Here is a 23,040-nt window from a genome sequence, read left to right as displayed (position 1 = left end):
ATTTAAAATATCAAAAACGAGTAAATATGGTTGAGTTATGAAAACAATAGAATACAACATGACTGAGTATAAATATGAAGTCAAAACAGTAAGGAATAGTAGTAAAAATCCCCTAAGGGTCCAAAATAGTTGGCACGAGGCCCAAATATGGCATTCAGCCCAAAACATGATAATACTTTCCAAAACACAATGATAGCAAACAATTTTCAATCAAATACATGGTTTAACAGTCATACGGGATGGACTAAGTCACAATCCCCAATGGTGCATGATCCCCACACTCGTCATCTAGCGTATGAGTCACCTCAAAGTAGCACAACGATGTGAAATATGGGGTTTCATACCCTCATGACAGCATTTACAATCATTACTTACCTCTATCCGTTCCAAACTCTATTTCGCGATGCCTTTGCCTCTCTAATCAGCCTCCGGATGCTCCAAATCTAACCAAAAACAGATTTATACCATCAAATATGCTAAGGGGACAAAGCCCACTCAAAAATAACCAATTTACATAAAAAATCCCGAAATTGGCCAAACCCGACCACCGGGCCCACGACTCGGATTTCTATAAAAATCACAAAACTGGAATCTTTACACTCTCACGAGTTCATACATATTAAATACATCAAAATCCGACCACAAACGACCTCTCAAATCCTCAAATCAACGTCTCAAATTCCAAGCCATAACTCCCCAATTTTAGGCTTTAGATTCCATAAATTTCATGTTTAAATAGGTAGAAATCACAATAGGATCGAGTATTAAGTCCATAAATCTTACTACCAAGTGTTTCCCTTTGATTCCCTCTTCAATTCTTCTCAAAAGGCTCCAAAACCGACTCACAAATGGTGAACTATGGCCGAAAATTGCGAAAGTGGTTTTTTAAACATTCAGCCCAGCAATTTGAATCCCTTCTTCGTGAACGCAGTCAATGCCTTGCATTCGTGAAGCAAAAATTCCATTGACCACTTAATCCTTCATCGCGAACATGACATCCTGAACGCGAAGCTTCAGCTCCTCAACCCTTCGCGAACGCGACCTCTAGCTCGCGAACGTGAAACACAAATGAACATGGACCCAGCTACTCCCATTTACTCTACGGAACGCGGGAAACTCATCGCGTTCGCGATAAACATTGCTCCTAACCCTTCACGAACACAGGACCCACGTCGCAAATGTGAAGGCCAACTGTTAGTCTGTATGGGTCCACAAGGTTAGTGATTGTACATATTTTGGACAAGAATTCCACCTTGTTTCCTTTATCACAAATTTGAGAGACACTCAAGAGACTATACTTAAGTCCATTGACATAGTACACATTTTCAATAGAATGAGTGAGTGACTTCCCAAATTTTCCAACTCCAAGAATGTACCCCTTTTTACCATTGTCAAAGGATACACTCCCTCCTTGCAAGGCTTTTAGTAAAAGAAAGTTTGTGGTGTTCCCAGTCATATGTTTCGAACATCCACTATCCATGTGCCATTGTTGACCTCTTCCTTTCACTATTCCCTGCACAAGATATTAGGAGTTAGTTTTAGGAACCCAAACAAGTTTGGGTCCCTTGTAGTAAGCAAGAGGATGAATAAAAGCTCTCTTAGTCTAGACAGGTAATGTGCGTTTTTTGTGAGTAGAACCTGGTCCCCCTTTTGTGGTCACGGTTTCAGCAGCCACTTTGTCTTTCTATACTGATTGATTCTTGGCCTGGACACCTTCCTTGAAGTGCCCAGTGTTCCCACATTGGGTACGAGGCCAGTTATCAGATGTAGTGGCACTCTTACCGTAAGGGTTGTGAGGAGTTTTCTCCCTTTGGAACATTTCTCCCTACCTTTTTCACTATCATTAGTGAGCAAGGCAGTGGTAGCTTCTAAGGACTAGGTCCACTTTAGAGACCTTTCAGGATCATTCATTACTTTTTCTAGATTGGCATGGAGGAGCTCGTTTTTTCTCAATTTCAGCACACATCCTATATCTCAAAGCTTCCACCTCAGCTTCAAGCCTAAGGTATTCCTCACTAACTATCTCCTTTCCTCTTTCAGAACTTTCAAGTTTTGACTTAGTCAATGGCTTTATTATTTTTTCCCTTTGATCTGCAGTTTCTGCCAACAGATCACTCTTTTCTTTTCTAAGAATTTTAATGGTTTTCTTTTGATCAGTAAATGCAGTCACTAAGTCTTCTCTAGTATGTTCTGATTCTTCTAGTTCTAAGAACAAGGAATCCCTATCCTCCGCAAGACTACAAAAGGCAGTAATTAAACATCAGCTAAACATATGGGTTTTTTTGGAGAATAGGATTTCAGATTTTTCTGAACATCCCTAAACTTTACCTCTTCATTGCCATTGTCTTCATCATCATCTGATTGAGCCATGAAAGCAAGCTTTGAGTCATATCCAATCTCCTCGACTTCAACTGCCATCATGGAACTATCACCAGTATTAGGTTTATCTTGTTTTACTTGTGTAGTTCCCTCATGAGCTATTTGCAAAGCCTTCCATATTTCGTTGGCAGTGTCGCAGGTAGAGATTTTGTCGTACTCTTTAGGTCCCAATCCATATAATAGAATTTTCTGGGCACACAAATTCTTTTTCACCGCTTTCTTATCTACTTAAGTGTATTCTTTGTTGTTTTTTATTAAAAGTGGAAATTCATCTAGTACCTTGACTGGAACGAACGGACCATCGCAAATGATATCCCATAGCTCACAATCCTCAGCCATGATGAAATCGTGCATTCTAGCTTTCCACCACCAATAGCATTTTCCATCAAACTTGGGGGGAGTGGTATATGGAATTCAAAATTTATTAGAGCCGCTATAAGGATCTTTCCTAGGTGTTAGCCTGATAGGAGGAACCGGCTATGATACCAATTGTTAGTTTGTATGGGTCCACCAAATCGTAGAATACCTAGTCCTCTACAAGGTTCTGCTGAGAGCACTTAATAAAGTAGTAAGTAAATGAGGCAGAGGATTTTTACGTGGCAAAATCCCACACAAGGGGATCAATAAACCACGACCTACACTTGTAGGCTTTTTAACTTCACTAATTTGTAATCTTACCTATTACAAGCCACTTTACAATAATTCCTATTGCAAAGGATTTACTCAACTAACTTGTGGTACCTTTACCACAAGCCACTTTGTGACTGTCCTAGTAACAAAGGCTTTTTCTAACTTGTGATGCTATCACCACAAGTCATTTTGTAATTCTACGATTACAAAGACCTTTCCTTATGACTAAATCTAGTCACAACATAAACTCAACGAGTTTACTGGTTTACAAGAGGATTCCTAATCAGAATGATTATAGGTAAGCAGTTTAGGACATACAGTAAGTACAATAACAAGGTTACAACTCAACTAGGACAGCGACAATCAATTGTTTAGGAACTGGTCCGTCGTGGTGGTCAACCTTGTTCTTTAAGCTTCTGAGGATGATTTCTTTGTTTTTGCAAGAGAATTTAATAAGTAACAGAAACCTTTTCAGTGATCTTTTTGTATAAAGCCCATTGGGTACATCTTGATCATATCACTTAAAATGATGTGAGTACTTTGTTTGGTTAGAGAATGAGTGGGTTGACAGTGTAGTGCAGTGTGGCAGAAACAGTGCCGTCAGTCACTTCATTTCCAGCTGTCTCCAAATGACTTTGTACTGTTATGAGGAAACCACGGAAGCATCAGGTCCTTGTTGGGTTCCTAGCTCTTGAAGCTGTAGCAGTTCATCTTTCGCTTGAATCCGTCAAAGTTTACTGCAATCCAAGTAGGTCAGGTTCCCTATCTGGTTCTTAACAGTAAGTTTGTTAGATCATCAAAACATCAGGCAAGAGTATTTAAGATCTATCAATTTCCCCCTTTGTGATGATGACAAACTTAAACAATTATAAATCAGAATTGGGGCAGTAAAACAAAACAGTTTAAAAGAGTGTTCCCCTGAGACTATGTCTTATCTTACATGGTCAGAGTAATAGAGCATAAGAACCAATTCCCCAATGTGTTTCCCCCTGAGTCCTATATTAGTCTTTCCCTCTTTTGGAATCATTAAAAAGAATAGCAACACAAAGAAGTCCAGCTAAGCTAACTCATGTCATATATGTGCACACAATCATGAGAAAGAATACAATACAGAGAGAAGGTACGAGACATAATAAAAAAGGATTCATATTAATAATTTTTAATATGCCTCGTCCTTTGAAAAAGGAAGAGGCAACATTGGACTTGTTCATATGAGTAGTAGTAGTACATCCCAACCATTAAAAACACACAAAAAAAAATATCCACCAACCATCAACAAAGAAACAAGAAAAAGAAACATATCCAGAAAACTGGTCACTAAAGGGGTTCTTAGGGGGCACTAGGAGGAAAAGGCTTGGAAGCTGCAGCAAGTGTCTGGAGAACAAGGTCTATTCCGGCGTTTCCTAACTTTTGCTCGTTGAGCAGTTCAACCTTCAGGTTCTCAACTTGTTCCCTGAGATCAACATTTTCTTGTGGCAACGGACCACTTCATCATTCGACATGGGAATCGGTCGACCTTGTTGACCTTCCAGGATAGCATTCCTGGCCTTCAACCGACGAATTTCCTCAGCTGCACTGTTCTAGGAATTGATGAGCTGAGAAACAGTTGATGTACTTCCTACCCCCCATATTTCTCAACACACTCGCACTCTTCCAAGGTTGTCTATGAGAATGTCTGCTTTTGGGTCCCCACTTTACCTGTTCCCAGTGGAACCTTAAAGAACTTGAACACCAGAGTAAGCGAGAATCCATAGGGAAGCCCATGATTACTGTCCTTGAGATTGGCAACCTTCTGCATGTGTTCAATCATTATGGCAGGTAGACTCACAGGGTTGAAACCATCCAGTTTCTCCATTAGGAATAGGTTAGATTTTGAAGTCACAGATCTCCTTTCTGCTCGAGGCAACAGGACTTTGTTGACCAACTCAAACAATAGCTAGTAGGCAGGGAGTAGTGCTTTCTTATGGATCTGGTCCCCTTTCTGATTAGCATTGTCTTTCACCACTGCATTTTTGAAATTATACTGACAAACATCTCGTACACTCGACACCCCAACTGTAGGAACTTGCAAAATTTCTCCAAACAATTGCACGTCAAAGACGATGTCTACCCCATTGACCAAAGCACAGACATGGTCAGTATCGACTGGAAAGAGACTGGCGAAGATATTTTGCACCTCCTCCTCATACACTTTAGGGGCATCAATGTAAAATAGATGCACCCATTGTTAAAACTCCACCATTTCCAGAATTTGGCACATTTCAGTTATCTCTAAGATTGTTGGGTCAAACGTACGACCCAACAGAACTTTTTGATACCTTAGGCGCTCAGAGCCAAGTCACACCTCACTTCTTGCTTTCTTTCCAGAACTAGGTTCTTCAACAGTTTCACACTTGTGTTTCCTAGGCTTTTCTCCATTGACTTTCCCTTGTACTTCACTAGTACATCCTCATCACTCATTACCTATTTAATCTTGGACTTAGATATTGACCCTTTCTTCGTGGAAACAAGCTCAGCCCTTTTCGATGACCGCCTAACAAGGGAACCAAATTCCTCAGGAGTTCCTTCTTCCACCTCAACTACAAGGATACCTTCATCACTTACAAGTACACTATCCTTCACCAACTTTCTTCTTTTCTTCTTACTACTTTTCTTGCTCTTTTGGAGTGCAAAATTGTAGGCCACTTTGACTTGAAGACTGGTAGTGGGTCACTTAGTTTCAGACTCAAGGGTGGAGACAACCCTTCGCTTACTTATGAATGCATCAAGGGCCACGTTGTCCAGGTCTTCTTCATTACTAGATCGCATTTCTGGTGCTTGAAGTTCTAGGGGCACAACATCAAATGCAGGAATAGCATTGTCCTAGGGATGAGAGTCCTGACCTAGGTCCTCCGGAGAGGGATCAGGTTCCTCATGTGATGCCCCAGCAGTGTATGCTACTGCATCCTCTTCAATAGACATAATGGCCCATTCTTCCCCCATGCTTTGTGACTCATGTTTCTGGGAAATAACTTCATGCAATACCCCATAAGCGGATACCACAAACACAGTCTTTTCTTCTTTAACCGGTTCTTCCACAACCATGGAATCAGCGGCAACGATGGCGGAACCTTTTGGGAACTCAGTATTTTGACCGTGTTCTCCATTTATGGTTTGATTGGTGGGAACAACAGATGATGGGATGAACGGAACAACAATTTCAAGGGTTTCTGAGTTGGGAAAGGATTTGGAGACTGGGGTAGGTGTTACTATAGCAGTAAGAGTGATAAAGGGTGATGAAGGCTCAGTGAAAACGAGAGGTTCCATATATGGGTCAAAGGTAATTACAGCTGAGGCAGAGAGATCAGAAGTTTTTTCAGCCATTGGAAGAAAAAGTGTGACGATCCTTCCCTTTTGGGTGAATCTAGAGTAGGGCTTATGGTTAAGGAGAGCAGAAGAGAGGGTTTTTAAAAGGTGAGGATAATTATGAAGGGAGAGGAATAGGCACCAGTTCTGAAACGGCGGTTGGGCGTGGAGAATTGCAATGTTTCAGAGGGAGATGGAACAATTGAATTGAGGAGACCTGACAGTAGGATCTGAAAAGTTGATATGGCAGTTGTATTTTGTCCCTTTTTTAAGACGTGTATTAAAAGGATGCACATAACTACTAACCTTTAGTACAAGAACCTGGTTCTTGAGAAAACATTTTCTTTATCCCCCCCCCCCCTTTTGAAAAGAATTAATCCTCTTTTATCAGTCAAGTACTACATCTATTGCTTTTATGCTCATCATGCATGTTTACCTACAACGGTATTGAAGTGAGTTAGACAGGGCCAGAAAACATTTTGAACCAATTATTTCTTAAGAATACGAGCCAGCCAAAGAGGAATCAGGTTCTTAATTTGGCCTCAACAGTCCCAGCTTTACTCTATTTCTTTCAAATTGTTCCCTACTTAGTGCCTTGGTGAAAATGTCTGCAATTTGATATTTTGTGCTGCAGAACTTCATGCATATCAACCCTTTCTCCACATTATCTCTCAAAAAATGATGTCTCACATTAATATGTTTGGTCCTTTTATGTTGAACTGGATTCTTTGCCATGTTGAGTGCACTGGTGTTGTCACATAGGAGGGGCACGCTTTTAGTGAGTACCCCAAAATCCTCCAGTTGCTGCTTAATCCATAGAAGTTGAGCGCAGCAGGATACTGCGGCTACATATTCAGCTTCAGCTGTTGACAAAGCCATTGAATTCTGCTTCCTTGCTCCCCAAGAGATAAGACATGAACCTAAGAAGTGAGCCATTCCAGAAGTGCTATTTTTGTCCACAAGATAACCTGCATAGTCTGCATCAACATACCCAATTAGATTAAAATTGTCACCTGATGGATAGTACAGCACTAGGTCCTATGTTCCCTTGAGATATCTTAGTATCCTTTTGGCAGCCTTCAAGTGAGATTCATTAGGATTTGATTGAAACCTTGCACATAGCCCCACACGGAAGACAATATCAGGTCGATTGGTAGTTAGATAGAGGAGAGACTCAATAATGCCTCTATACATTGTTTGATTCATAGGAGATCCGATTTCATCCATGTCCAGTCGAGTCGCAGTTGCAATGGGAGTGTCTATCACCTTTGATGCTTCCATGTCAATTCTCTTCAAGAGTTCCCTGATGTATTTTTGCTGACAAATGGAAATGCCCTTTGAGGACTATTTTACTTGAAGATCCAGGAAGAAATTTAATTCCCCATCATGCTCATTTCAAATTCGCTTCCCATAAGTTTTGCAAATTCTTCACACAGAGAGTCAATTGTTGCTCTAAAAATGATATCATCAACATAAACCTGAACAATGATTAGGTTCCTTCCTTGATTCTTTAAGAAAAGAGTATTTTCAATTTTCCCTCTCTTAAAACTATTTTCTAAGAGAAATTTTTACAATCTTTCATACCAAGCTCGAGGAGCCTGCTTTAGCTCGTACAGAGCTTTGTCTAGTTTGAACACATATTCAGGGTGCTCATGACATTCAAACCGTGGGGGTTTATTCACATAGACTTCTTCTTTAAGGAGTCCATTAAAAAATGCACTTTTGACATCCATTTGGAACAAGGTGAATTCCATATGAGAAGCAAAAGCGATTAGAATTTTGATAGCTTCCATGCGAGCCACTGGTGCAAACGTTTCATCATAGTCAATCCCTTTCTCGTGATTGTAGCCTTGGACCACTAGCCTGGCCTTGTACTTTGTGGTAATTCCATGTTCATCAATCTTGTTTCTAAATACCCACCTAGTTCCTATAATGGTTCGATTTGGGGGTCTAGGTACCAGGTGCCACACATTTTTTCTCTCAAACTGATGCAGCTCGTCTTGCATGGCTGTAATCCAATCTGCATCTTTCAAGACTTCTTTGATATTTTTAGGTTCTATCTGGGAAAGAAAGGCAGAGAGGGCAAGTGAATTTCTGGCTCTCGACCTAGTTTGAACTCCAGAATCTAGAGGAGTGATTATATTATCTATAGGGTGAGAGCTTTGATGTCTCCAGTTGGACGTTTGAGGTTCATTCTGAGAGGAGGAAGGTATGTTTGGATGATTTTCCTCTATCCTTCTCTCAGGTGCCAGTGGAGTTCCTTGAACTGCATCAACCACTCTTTCTTCAGCTTCAGTGGTTGTAATTGAAGTGCTTGGTTCTGTTGATGATGAGGCAGCACTGTCTTCATTTGGCTCATTCACTTGACTCATCATATCTGCCTTTTCGTTTGTCATGTTACTCACTTCACCAGGAACAAGTAAGGGTTCTCCATCTTGATCTTCCCCCGCACTCTTTTCAAATGATCGATGAGATTCATCAAAAATAACATGGACACTTTCTTCAACACATTGAGTTCGCTTGTTATATATCTTGTATGCCTTGCTTTGAGAAGAGTAGCCAAGAAATATTCCTTCGTCACTTTTGGCATCGAACTTACCAAGTTGATCCTTTCCATTATTGAGAATATAGCATTTGCATCCAAATGTTCTTAGGTGAGTCAGCTTGGGTTTTCTTCCATTCAGCAATTCATACGGGGTCTTGTTCAGAAGTGATATGATCACGCACCTATTCACTAAGTAGCAGGAAGTGTTGACAGCTTCAGCCCAGAAGTTCTTTGCATGTCCACTGTCAATCAGCATTGTTCTTGCCATTTCTTCCAGAGTTCTGTTCTTCCTTTCTACTCCATTTTGCTGGGGAGTTCTGGGAGCTGAGAAGTTGTGAGAGATACATTGTAAAATTATGTCCCATGATCTGATCTAATGCATACAACTCTAGACTCTATCTTCACCTGGATTTTCTTCACAAAGGCCACGAATACTTCAACAATTTCATCTTTTGTTCTGAGAAATAGAGTCCATGTGAATCTGGAGTTGCCATTCACGATTACGAAAATGTATCTCTTTCCTCCTCTACTTTGCACCCTCATAAGTCCACACATATCCATATGTAAAAGCTCAAGCGGCTTTGAGGTGCTCATATCTCTTTTTGACTTAAAGGAGGACTTTACAAGTTTTCCTCTAGCACAGGAATCATAGACCTTCTGAGTTTTGAATTGTGACATAAGCAGACCATGGACCAGGTCCTTCTGAATTAGTTTGTTCATAAGGGAAAAGCTTGCATGGCCCAGTATTCTGTGCCATAGTTCAGCATCATCATGAACCGCCTTTAGACAACTTAAATCACCACTCTGTAAAGATTCGAAATCAGCAACATAGATGTTTTTGTATCTTTTGGCCACCAGAACTATTTCACCGGTCACAAGGTTAGTGACTGTACATATTTTGGACAAGAATTCCACCTTGTTTCCTTTATCACAAATTTGAGAGACACTCAGGAGACTGTACTTAAGTCCATTGACATAGTACACATTACAATAGAATGAGTGAGTGACTTCCCAACTTTTCCAACTCCAAGAATGTACCCCTTTTTACCATTTCCAAAGGATACACTCCCTCCTTGCAGGGCTTTTAGTAAAAGAAAGTTTGTGGTGTTCCCAGTCATGTGTTTCGAACATCTACTATCCATGAACTATTGTTGACCGCTTCCTTTCACTGTTCCCTGCACAAGAGATTAGGAGTTATTTTAAGGAACTCAAACAAGTTTGGGTCCCTTGTAGTAAGCAAGAGGATGAATAAGAGCTCTCTTAGTTCAAATAGGTAGTGTGCATTTTTTGTGAGTATAACCTGGTCCCTCTTTTGTGGTCACGATTTCAGCAACCACTTTGTCTTTCTGTACTGCTTGATTCTTGGCCAGGACACCTTCCTTGAAGTGCCCAGTGTTCCCATATTGGGTACAAGGCTAGTTATTAGATGTAGTGGCGCTTTTACCGTGAGGGCTGTGAGGAGTTTTCTCCCTTTGGAACCATGCTCCCTGCATTTTTTCACTATCATTAGTGAATAAGGCAGCGGTAGCTTCTAAGGACTAGGTCCACTTTAGAGACCTTTCAAGATCATTCATTACTTTTTCTAAATTGGCTTGGAGGAGCTCGTTTTTCTCAATTTCAGCACACATCCTACATCTCAAAGCTTTCGCCTCATCTTCAAGCCTAAGGTATTCCTCACTAACTATCTCCTTTCCTCTTTCAGGTTTTGACTTAGTCAATGGCTTTACTATTTTTTCCCTTTGGTCTGCAGTTTCTACCAATAAATCACTCTTTTCTTTTCTAAGAATTTCAATGGTTTTCTCTTGATTTGTAACTGTAGCCACTAAGTCTTCTATAGTATGTTCCGATTCTTCTAGTTCTAAAACAAGAAATTCCTATCCTCCGCAAGACTACAAAAGGCAGTAATTAAAACATCAGCTAAACGCATGAGTTTTTTTGGAGAATAGGATTTCAGATTTTTCTGAACGTCCCTGAAGTTTACCTCTTCATTGCCATTGTCTTCATCATTATCTGATTGAGCCATCAAAGCAAGCGTTGAGTCATATCCAATCTTCTTGCCTTCAACTGCCATCATGGAACTATCACCAGTATTAAGTTTATCTTGTTTTACTTGTGTAGTTCCCTCATGAGCAGTTTGCAAAGCCTCTCATATTTCCTTGGCAGTGTCGCAGGTAGAGATTTTGTCGTACTCTTTAGGTCCCAATCCATATACTAGAATTTTTTGGGCACGAAAATTCTTTTCCACCGCTTTCTTATCTGCTTTAGCGTATTCTTTGCTGATTTTTTTATTAAAATGGAAATTCATCTAGTACCTTGACTGGAATGAACGGACCATCGCAAATAATATCTTATAGCTCACAATCCTCAGCCATGATGAAATCGTGCATTCTAGCTTTCCACCACTAATAGCATTTTCCATCAAACTTGGGGGGTGGTATATGGATTTACCTTCTTCAAAATTTAGTGGAGCCGCCATGAGGATCCTTCCTAGGTGTTAGCCTGATAGGAGGAACCAGCTCTGATACCAATTGTTAGTTTGTATGGGTCCACCAAATCGTAGAATACCTAGTCCTTTACAAGGTTCTGCTGAGAGCACTTAATAAAGTAGTAAGTAAATGAGGCAGAGGATTTTTACGTGGAAAAATCTCACACAAGTGGATCAAAAATCCACGACCTACACCTGTAGGCTTTTTAACTTCACTAACATGTAATCTTACCTATTACAAGCCACTTTACAATAACTCCTATTGCAAAGGATTTACTCAACTAACTTGTGGTACCTTTACGACAAGCCACTTTGTGACTATCCTAGTTACAAAGGCTTTTTCTAACTTGTGATGCTATCACCACAAGCTACGATTACAAAGACTTTTCATTATGAATAAATCTAGTCACAACATAAACTCAACGAGTTTATGGATTTACAAGAGGATTCCTAATCAGAATGCTTCTAGGTAAGCGATTTAGGAGATACAGTAAGTACAATAGAAAGGTTACAACAAAACTAGGACAACAACAATCAATCATTTAGGAACTGGTCTGTAGTGGCGTTCAACCTTGTTCTTCAAGCTTGTGATGATGATTTCTCTGTTTTTGCAAGAGGCTTTAATAAGAAATAGAAACCTTTCGGTGATATTTTGTATAAAGCTCATTGGGTACATCTTGATCACATCACTTGAAATGATGTGAGTACTTTGTTTGGTTAGAGAATGAGTGGGCTGACAGTGTAGTGCAGTGCGGTAGAAACAGTGCCGATAGTCACTTCATTTCCAGCTGTGTCCAAATGACTTTGTACTGCTATGAGGAAACCACAGGAGCATCAGGTCCTTATTTGGTTCCTAGCTCCTGAAGCTGTAGCAGTTCATCTTTAGCTGGAAATCGTCAAAGTTTGCAGCAATCCAAGTAGGTCAGGTTCCTCATCTGGTTCTTAACAGTAAGTTTGTTAAATCATCAAAACATCAGGCAAGAGTATTTAAGATCTATCAGCAACCTTACTGCCTCACATCCTAAACCTTTGCGAACGCGATAGCCCTCTCACGAATTCGAAGGCCAAATGTCTGCAACACCAACAGCAGATTTTCTGCAACTTCTCCAACTTGAATTTGATCGGTTCAACCACCCAAAACTCACTCGAGGCCCTCGGTACCTCAACCAAACATGTCAACATATCCCATAACATCATTCAAACTTGTTCCAACCGTCGGAACACTCCAAACAACATCAAAACACCAAATCATCATTGGATTCAAGCCTAAAAATTCCAAAAACTTCCAAATTCCACTTTCGATCAAAAAGTCTATCAAACCTCATCTGAATGACCTGAAATTTTGCACATACGTCACAAATGACACAACAGACGAACTCCAACTTATGTAATTCTATTCGGACCCCTATATCAAAATCTCACCAATCAACCGGAAAACGCCAAAATTTCAATTTCGCCAATTCAAGCCTAATTCTACTCAGGAACCCAAAACCCATTCTGATCATACTCCCATGTCCCAAATCACCTCCCAAAGCTATTTGAACCATCGGAATTCACATCCGTTCCCTTTTTCACATAAGTCAACATTCGGTTGACTTTTCCAACCTAAGCTTACTCAAAAGAGACTAAGTGTCTCATTTCTTTCCAAAACCTCTCTGAACCCGAACCAACCAACCCGATATCATATAATACAGCTAAGCAAGACAATAACAAGCAGAAATAGGGAAAATGGAGCAGCAACTCATGAAACGACCGGCCGGGTCGTTACATCCTCCCCCTCTTAAACAAACGTTCATCCTCGAACGGGTCAAGAAATATACTTGAACTCTCAAATAGGTAAGGATATCTGCTCCGTATCTCTCGCTCGGTCTCCCAGGTAGCCTCCTCCACGGGCCAACCTCTCCACTGTACTTTCACTGAAACTATATCCTTTGACCTCAACTTTCAAACCTGATGCTCCAAAATAGCTATTGGCTCTACATCATAAGTCAAATCATCATCTAACTAAACCGTGCTGAAATCCAAAACATGAGACGGATCGCCAATATACTTCGGGAGCATAGAAACATGAAATACCGGATGCACACTCGACAAAAAGGGTGGCAAAGCAAGCTCATAAGCCACCTCTCCAATCCTCTAAAGCACCTCAAAAGGCCTAATGAACCGAGGACTCAATTTACCCTTTTTCCCAAATCTCATAACACCCTTCATGGGTGAAACCTTCAATAGATCCTTCACACCAAATATGTAGGACACATCCCGAACCTTCCTATCAACATAACTCTTTTGTCTCGACTGCACTGTACGAAGCCTCTCCTAAAACACCTTCACCTTGTCTAAAGCATCCTACACCAAGTCTGTACACAATAGCCTAGCTTCGCCCGGCTCAAACCAACCAACTGGAGATCTACACCGTCTCCCATACAAAGCCTCATATGGAGCCATCTGAATACTCGATTGATAACTGTTGTTATAAGCAAACTCTGCGAGCGGTAGAAACTGATCCCATGACCCTCCAAAATCAACAACACAAGCATGAAACATGCCCTCCAATATCTGAATAGTGCGCTCGGACTATCCGTCCGTCTGAAGGTGAAAAGTTGTGCTCAACTCAACCTGGGTACCCAACTTTTGCTATACAGACCTGCAAAACTGTGAAGTAAACTGAGTACCTCTATCTGAAATGATGGAAATTGGGACACCATGTAAACGAACAATCTCCCGAATATCTATCTCTACCAACCGCTCTGAAGAATAGGTAGTACACACGGGAATGAAGTGCGCGGACTTGGTCAGCCGGTCCACAATCACCCAAATAGCATCGAACTTCTTCAAAGTCCGTGGGAGCCCAACTACAAAGTCCATGGTGATCCGTTCCCAATTCCACTCTGGAATATCCATCTGCTGAAGCAAGCCACCCGGTCTCTGATGCTCATATTTCACTTGCTGACAATTGAGACACCGTGCTACAAATCCTACAATGTCCTTCTTCATTCTCCTTCACCAATAATATTGTCTCAGATCCTGATACATCTTCGCAGCACCCGGATGAATGGAATACCATGAGCTATGGGTCTCCTCCAGAATCAACTCCCGAAGCCCATCTACATTGGGCATGCATATCCGGCCCTGCATCCTCAATACCTCATCATCACCAATAGTCACATCTCTAGCATCGTCGTGCTGAACTTTGTCCTCAAGGATAATTAAATGGGGATCATCATACTAGCGCTCTCTAATATGATGACATAAGGAAGACCAAGAAATCACACAAGCCAATACCCGACTGGGCTCCGAAATATCTAACCTCACGAACCGATTGGCCAAAGTATGAACATCAAGTGCAAGAGGCCAAACTCCCCATACTCATCGCCTTCCTACTCAAGGCATCGGCCACCACATGGTACAAAATAGTGATATCATAGTCCTTTAGTACCTCCAACCATCTCCGCTGCCTCAAATTAAGATCCTTCTACTTGAACAAGTGTTGGAGGCTACGATGATCAGTAAACACCTCACAAAACACACCATAAAAATAATGCCTCCAAATCTTCAACGTGTGAATAGTGGCAGCCAACTCCAAATCATGAATAGGGTAGTTCTTCTCATGGGTCTTCAACTGACGAGAAGCATAAGCAATAACTTTCCCTCCTACATCAACACACACCCAATACCAATTCTCAAAGCATCACAATACACGGTATATGAACCTGAAGCTAATGGAAAAACTAACACTGGAGTTGTGGTCAAGGCAATCTTGAGCTTCTGAAAGCTCTCCTCACACTCATCCGACCACATGAAAGGAGCACCCTTCTAAGTCAACCTGGTCAAGGGTGACACTATAGATGAAAATCCCTGCACAAACTGACGGTAATAACCCGCCACACCAAAAAAGATTCGAATCACTGTGGCTGAGGATGGTCTGGGCCAACTCTGAACCGCCTCTATCTTCTTCGGATCAACCTGAATACCCTCACTGGACACCACGTGCCCCAAGAATGCCATTGAACTGAGCCAAAACTCACACTTGGAGAACTTTGCATAATGTTTCTCTTCCTTCAACCTCTGTAACACAACTCTCAAATGATCCGCGTACTCCCCCTGACTACGTGAGTATACCAGAATATCATCAATGAGAACTATGACAAATGAGTCGAAATAAGACCAAAACACGTTGTTCATCAAATGCATGAATGTTGCAGGGGCATTGGTCAACCCAAAAGACATCACAAGGAACTCATAATGAACATATCAGTTCCTGAAAGTTGTCTTAAGAATATCCTAGTACCTGATCTTCAGCTGGTGATACCCTGAACGAAGATCAATCTTGGAAAACAATCTCACTCCCTGAAGCTGGTCAAACAAATCATCGATACGAGGTAAAGGATATTTGTTCTTGATTGTTACTTTGTTCAACTGCCTATAATCAATGCACATCCTCATCGTGTCATCCTTCTTCTTCACAAATAGAATAGGTGCACCCCAAGGACTAGGCCGAATAATCCCCTTATCAAGGAGTTCCTAAAGTTGCTCCTTCAACTCTGTTGGTGCCATACGATACGATGGAATAGAAATGGGCTGAGTGCCCGGCACCAGATCAATACCAAAATCATTATCCCTATCCGGTGGCATGCTCGGCAGGTCTACAGGAAACACATCGGGAAAATCCCTCACAACAGGAACAGAATCAATACTAGGAGTCTCTGCACTGACACCCTCACAAAGGCTAAGTATGAAAGATAACCTTTCACAACCATCTGTTAGGCCTTCAAGAATGAAATCACCCTACTAGGGACAAAATCAGTCAAACCTCGCCACTAAATTCGTGGCACGCCCGGCATAGCCAATGTCACTGTCTTAGCATAATAGTCCAAAATAGCATGACACGGAGATAGCCAATCCATGCCCAATATCACATCAAAGTCCACCATACAAAGTAATAACAGGTCCACTCGGGTCTCCAAACCCCCAATAGTCACCACACACGATCAGTACACACGGTCCACAATAATAGTATCGCCCACCGGAGTAGATACACGAATAGATAAAACAAGAGACTCATGGGGCATATCCAAATAATGAGAAAAACATAATGACACATATGAAAAAGTGGAACCGGGATTAGATAACACAAAGGCATCTCTATGGCAGACTGAGACAATACTTGTAATCACAGCATCTGAAGCAATAGCATCTGGTCTAGCTGGGAGTGCACAGAAATGGGCCCGACCACCACCTGATCGACCTCCCCCTCTAGGCAACCTCTAGTTGACTGTCTTCCACCCCTAGCTGGCTGGGTGGTGGGTAGTGAAGTAACTGGCACTAAAGTCGATGGCTGACTCCTTTGCTGGGATGAGCCCCTAAGATGACGAGGACACTGCCTCCACATATGACCCAACTCTCCACACTCATAACAACTCCTTGGTGCTGGAGACGGGGACTGAAGGGAACCCCTAGCACCGAAATGACTAGCATATGCACCTGGCATAGAAGAGCCCTGAACTGATGGAGCACGGGATGAACTCTGAGCTTGAAGGGCACTGAGTGATGAATGGCCCTGATAAGAACTGTGAGAACCATGACCCGATGATGCCCCATGATAACCTGGGCGAGCTGGCTGAGCATGCCTGAATGGACGGCCTCTGCCGTGCTGAAACTGACCTCTCGAAGGAGTACCACTGTAACTACCAGATCCCCAAGGCCTTTTGGCCTCCCTCTCATCTCACTCCTGGCAACAAACTGACTTAATCTCACGAGCGATGTCAACAACCTCCTCAAAAGTAGCACCAGACACCCTCTCCCTGGTCATGAGAATCCAAAGCTGATATGTGAGGCCATCAATGAACCTCTTGATCCTCTCTCTCTCTCTCTATCTGTAGGAACCAACCAAATAGCATGACGAGTTAACTCCAAGAAACTCATGTCATACTGCATCACAGTCATATCTCCCTAACGCAATTTCTCGAACTACCTTACGCAGCTCCTCTCTCCGAGACTGTGGCACATACTTCTCCAAAAAGATAATGGAGAACTGCTGCCAGGTAAAGGGTGTTGCACCAATAGTCGTAAGCCTCTCATAAGCCTCCCAACAAGTGAAGGCAGCTCCAGAAAACTCAAAAGTAGTAAATGCTACCCCGCTGGTCTCCAGAATACCCGTTGTACGAAGAATCCTTTGACACTTGTGTAAGAAACCCTGGGCATCCTCGCCCTCTATACCACTGAATGTCGGAGGCTGAAGTTTACCAATCCACTCCAACATGCGTTGCTCGTCCTCTAGCATGACAGGAGCTACATAGTCCTAAGCAGCTGTAACCGGCTAGGCTGGAGGTGCCCCCGGTATCTGAAGTCCCTGCATGACCTGCTCAGGTGTGCGAGCAGCGGGAGTCTGAGTGCCTCCCCCAGCCTGAGAAGTAGTTACGGCTATAGTAACTGAGACCGCTTGAACTAGGAAAGTGCATACTGAAAGAATCTAGGTCAGGGCCTCCTGAAGGCCCGAAATTGCAATAGGCACAGCTGGTGCCTTAGCTGGTGTTGTTGGAGCGTCCACAACTAGGACCTGATCTTGAACTGGGACGGCTGGTGTATCTGCAGGTGCTGCCCTAGCTGCTATGCGGGCTACACCCCTACCCCTACCACGACCTCGATCGCATCCTCAATCTCTATTGGCCCCAGCTAGTGGCACTGGTGGTCGTCCATCCTGACTGGTCACACGTGTCCTCACCATCTGTGAGAGAATAGAATAGAAGAAGTTTAGTACTCAGATCAACATATTCGCACGACAAGAATTCAAGAATATGAAGGTTTCCTAAAGGTTCTGCAGCCTCCCGAGGATAAATATAGACGTCTCCGTACCGATCCGCGAGACTCTACTAAACCTACTCATAACTTATGAGACCTATGTAACCTAGGCTCAGATACCAACTTGTCACGACCCTAAAACGGATCTGGTCTTGATGGCGCCTATCGTGAAAATAGGCCAGCTGACACAAAACCCAAACCAACCGAACAATTATAATAAGTCATTTTAAGACATTAACAAGCTAAAATCCCATAGTATAAAGTAGGATAAAATAGTGCAGAAACCAAAACACATCTCGATATCAGGGTGTCACCAGTCATGAGCAACTACAACTTCTAGAATTACAAAAAAAATGACATAGTCTGAAACAAAGCTAGTACAAAGCAAAATAAGGATAGGAAGGAGAAGCACTAGGCTACGAACGTCGTGTAGCTACCTAGTCAACTCCAAGCAAGCCTGCTAGAAGGCAAATCAGCACTCACTAGCATGACCCGAGACTCCTAGATCCGCACACAGGGTGCAAGGAGTAATGTGAGTACGCCAACTCAGTAAGCAATAAAAGTAAAGGTAGTTGAGCAGTAAGAAAACACGTAAAACACAGACTAATGCTACAATAAAATAGTATAAATCCATAACATTGTAGTAAAACAGTAAAACTCGTAAAAACATCTCAGTTTAGCAGAAAAACCCTTTTTAAAAAACATCTTTCAGTAGTTCAAATGAGTGATCAAAATAGTGAGGAAAGAAGATAGAAACATAAATCAGCCCCTTGGGCAAAGCAAGTACCATAACCGCCTCTCAGGTAAAATACCAATAGAATCAGCCCCTCGGGCAATAACATGAAACAACAATAGCCCCTTGGGCAATATCACATCTCACACTGGGTACCCGCGCTTACTGGGAGTGTACAGACTCCTGGAGGGGCTCCTACAGGCCAAGCACAAAAACGAGCCATCTCGTGGCATAATCAAACATGCCCTCGGTCTCATATCAAGCCACCTCGTGGCATAACAAATCAGACCCTCAACCTCAAAATCATGAATCAGTACCACACTACTGCGGAAAATAGCCTGATCCCATAGTATCCTCACAACACAGGCCCTCGGCCTCAATCAGTCAGAAATCTCTCAACCCACTCGTGCAATAGTAAAACATGATGCTAAGCCCAAAATATCATTTAAAATATCAAAAACGAGTAAATATGGCTGAGTTATGAAAATAGTAGAATACGACATGGCTGAGTTTAAATATAAAGTCAAAACAGTGAGGATTAGTAGTAAAAATCCCCTAAGGGTCCAAAACAGTTGGCATGAGGCCCAAATATGGCGTACAGCCCAAAACATGATAATACTTTCCAAACACAATGATAGCAAACATTTTTCAATCACATACGCGATTTAACAGTTATACGGGACAGACTATATCACAATCCCCAATGGTGCATGACCCCTACGCTCGTCATCTAGCATGTGCGTCACCTCAAAGTAGCACAACGATGTGAAATCTGTGTTTCATACCCTCAGGACAGCATTTTCAATCATTACTTACCTCTATCCGGTCCAAAATCTAGCCCACGATGCCTTTGCCTCTTGAATCGACCTCCAGACGCTCCAAATCTAACCAAAAACATATTTATATCATCAAAATATGCTAAGGGGACAAAGCCCACTCGAAAATAACCAATTTACATTATACAAATCCCGAAATTGGCCAAACCTGACCCCTGGGCCCACGACTCGGATTCCGATAAAATTCATAAAACTGGAATCCTTACACTCTCACGAGTTCATACATATCAAATAGATCAAAATCTGACCACAAACGACCCCTCAAATCTTCAAATCAAACAAATTCCAAGCCCTAACTCCCCAATTTTAGGCTTTAGATTCCATAAATTTCATATTTAATTAGGTAGAAATCACAATAGAATCAAGTATTAAGTCCATAAATCTTACCTCCAAGTGTTTCCCTTTGATTCCCTCTTCAATTCTTCTCGAAAAGCTCCAAAATCGACTCAAAAATGGTTAACTATGGCCAAAAATTGCAAAAATTGTCTTTTAAACATTCTGCCCAGCAATTTAAATCCCTTCTTCGTGAACACGGTCAACGCCTCGCATTCGCGAAGCACAAAATTCCGTTGACCACTTACCTTTATCGCGAATGCGACATCCTGAACACGAACACGAAGCTTTAGCTCCTTAACCCTTCGCGAACGCAACCTCTAGCTCGCGAACGCGTAGCACAAATGAACCTCGACCTAGCTGTTCCCATTTACTCTAAGCGAATGGGGGAAACTCATCGTGTTCATGATGAACACTGCACCTAACCCTTCATGAAAGTGGGACCCACGTCGCGAACGCGAAGGCCAACCTTCCTGCCTCACATCCTAACCATTCGCGAACGCGAAGGCCTGTAATGACCCGGCCGGTCATTTTTAGAATTTGTGCCCCAATCCCTCATTAACTGCTTTCCCCGTATTTATTTCTGCTATTTTGGTTTGTCGGGACGTTCGGTTCTGAATTTCGGAGTTTAGGACACTTAGTCCCTAAATGAGAGCTTAAGTGTTGGAAAGTTGATCGTAGTCGGAGCAGTGTGAAGACGGCCTCAGAATGGAAATCTGATTGTTTTGTTAGCTTCGTTAGGTGATTTTGGGGTTAGGAGCGTGATCGAAATGTGTTTTGGAGGTCCGTAGCTAATTTAGGCTTGAAATTCCGAAGTTTGAATTTTTAAAGTTTCCGGTTCGATAGTGAGATTTTGATCCGAGGGTCAGAATGGAATTTCGGAAGTTGCAGTAGTTCCGTCATGTCATTTGGGATGTGTGTGCAAAATTTTAGGTCATTCGGATGTGATTTGGTTAGGTTTTTTATCGAAAGCGTATCTGGAGAAAAAATTGGAGTTCTTAGGATTAAATCCTTGATTAATTCGAGTTTCTGATGTTGTTTTAGGTGTTTTAAAGATTGGTACAAGTTTGAATAAGGTAGTAGGTTATGTTGGTGGTTTTGGTTGAGGTCCCGGGGGCCTCAAAATGATTTCGGATGGTTGACGGGAAGGTTGAAGAAGTGTTGCAGCAGCTGTAGCATTGTTGTTTCTGGTATTTTCGCATCTGCGGCTTAGGAACCATAGATACGGCAAAGGAGACCGCAGATTCAGATTTTGGTTTGTTCAGCAGGTTCCGCAAATGCGGTGGATCTTCCGCAGAAGCAAAACAGCATCTGCGAGTGGAAAACCGCAGGTGCAGAAAAATTGGCCATTTAATGAAAGTCGCAGATGCGATACTTGTTCCGCAGAAGCGGGATCGCAGATGCGGTCCCAGGGCCGCAAATGCAGAAAACACTAGGCAGAACATATAAATAGTTGTCTTTGCGAAATTTGGCTATTCTTCCACCATTTTCATCCGGGTTTGGAGCTTTTGAGAGGGATTGTTTAGGAAAACAAAGGGAAATCGATTGGAGGTAATGTCCTTGACTTCATAACTCATTTACATGTGATTAAAGACCTAATTAATGGTGAGAAATTTGGGGAAAAGGGGTAATTAGGGCTTGAGTTTAAGAGACCTTTGACTGAGGGTTTGAGGGGTCATTTGGACTCCGATTTCAGTGCTCTTGTTATGTATAGACTCGTGAGAGTATGAGGTTTTTGAAAATATAAATTTCACCCGATTCCGAGACGTTGGCCTGAGGGACATTTTGGTCATTTTACATGTTTTCACGTATTAGCTTAGAATTTAATTGTAGAATCCGTTACTTGAAGTGTTATTTACAATATGCGATTGAATTTAATATATTTGGGCCATTTGAAGTCGGATACTCATGGCAAACGTGTGGTTTCGAATTGATTTTTGAGCCGGTTCAAGGTAAGTGGCTTGTCTAACCTTGTATGGGGGACCTTTCCCTTAGGATATGATATTTGATAGTTGAAATGCCTTGTACGTGGGTTGACGAGCGCGTACTTGAGCTAATTGTTGAAAATCCAGTTTTACTTTAAGTATCTAAACTGAGTTCCTTTCTTACCTGTTTTTATTCTACTTGCAAACTTAGCCTGTGTTAGTTTAGAAAAGCATGCTTAGTTGACTTAATTGCCTATTTGCTTGAACTGCCTTAATTGCATTACGTGAAGCATGTTAGGCTAGAATTGACTGTTTACTTGTTACGAACTTAGTATTTATTTTGATATTCTTGAGCTGCTGCTGTGTGATTTAATTTGGGACTACGGGACGGCATCCCGGAAGATCCCTTACATGTATTTATGATCTTGACTGAGGTGCGGGATACCAAGAGATCCCAGGCATATATATTGAGGATACCAAGAGATCCTCGGGATACCAAGAGATCTCTAGTGTATTTATTGAGGATACGAAGAGATCCTCGGGAAACCAAGAGATCTCTAGTGTATTTATTGAGGATACCAAGAGATCCCTAGTGTTCATATTGAGGATACCAAAAGATCCTCGGCATACCAAGAGATCCACGGTTATTATCCTTTTTGTGAGTGGTGTTCTCCTAGTGTTATGCCTTTATATTCTATTTCCGCTATTGTGCTCTTATCATACTTTATATATTCTTATTGTAGATTCTCACTTATACTACTTATTTATCCTGTCATTTATTATTTATTTATCTTAGTAGGGCCCTGACCTTCCTCGTCACTACCCGACCGAGGTTAGGCTTGGCACTTACTGAGTACCGCTGTGGTGTACTCATGCCCCTTTCTGCGCATGTTTTTCAAGTGTAGATCTAGGTACCTCTACCCAGGCTTATCACCCTTGAGGCAGGGAGATCTTTCGGAGACTTCGAGGTATATCTGCCGCGTTCGCACACCAAGGAGTCTCTATCTTTATTCTATCCTGTAGTGTTAGTC

Source organism: Nicotiana tabacum, chromosome 3 (assembly GCF_000715075.1).
Source record: "Nicotiana tabacum cultivar K326 chromosome 3, ASM71507v2, whole genome shotgun sequence".
Taxonomy (NCBI): Eukaryota; Viridiplantae; Streptophyta; class Magnoliopsida; order Solanales; family Solanaceae; genus Nicotiana; species Nicotiana tabacum.
The sequence above is the reverse complement of the archived record's forward strand: the minus strand, read 5'-3'. Positions refer to the sequence as shown.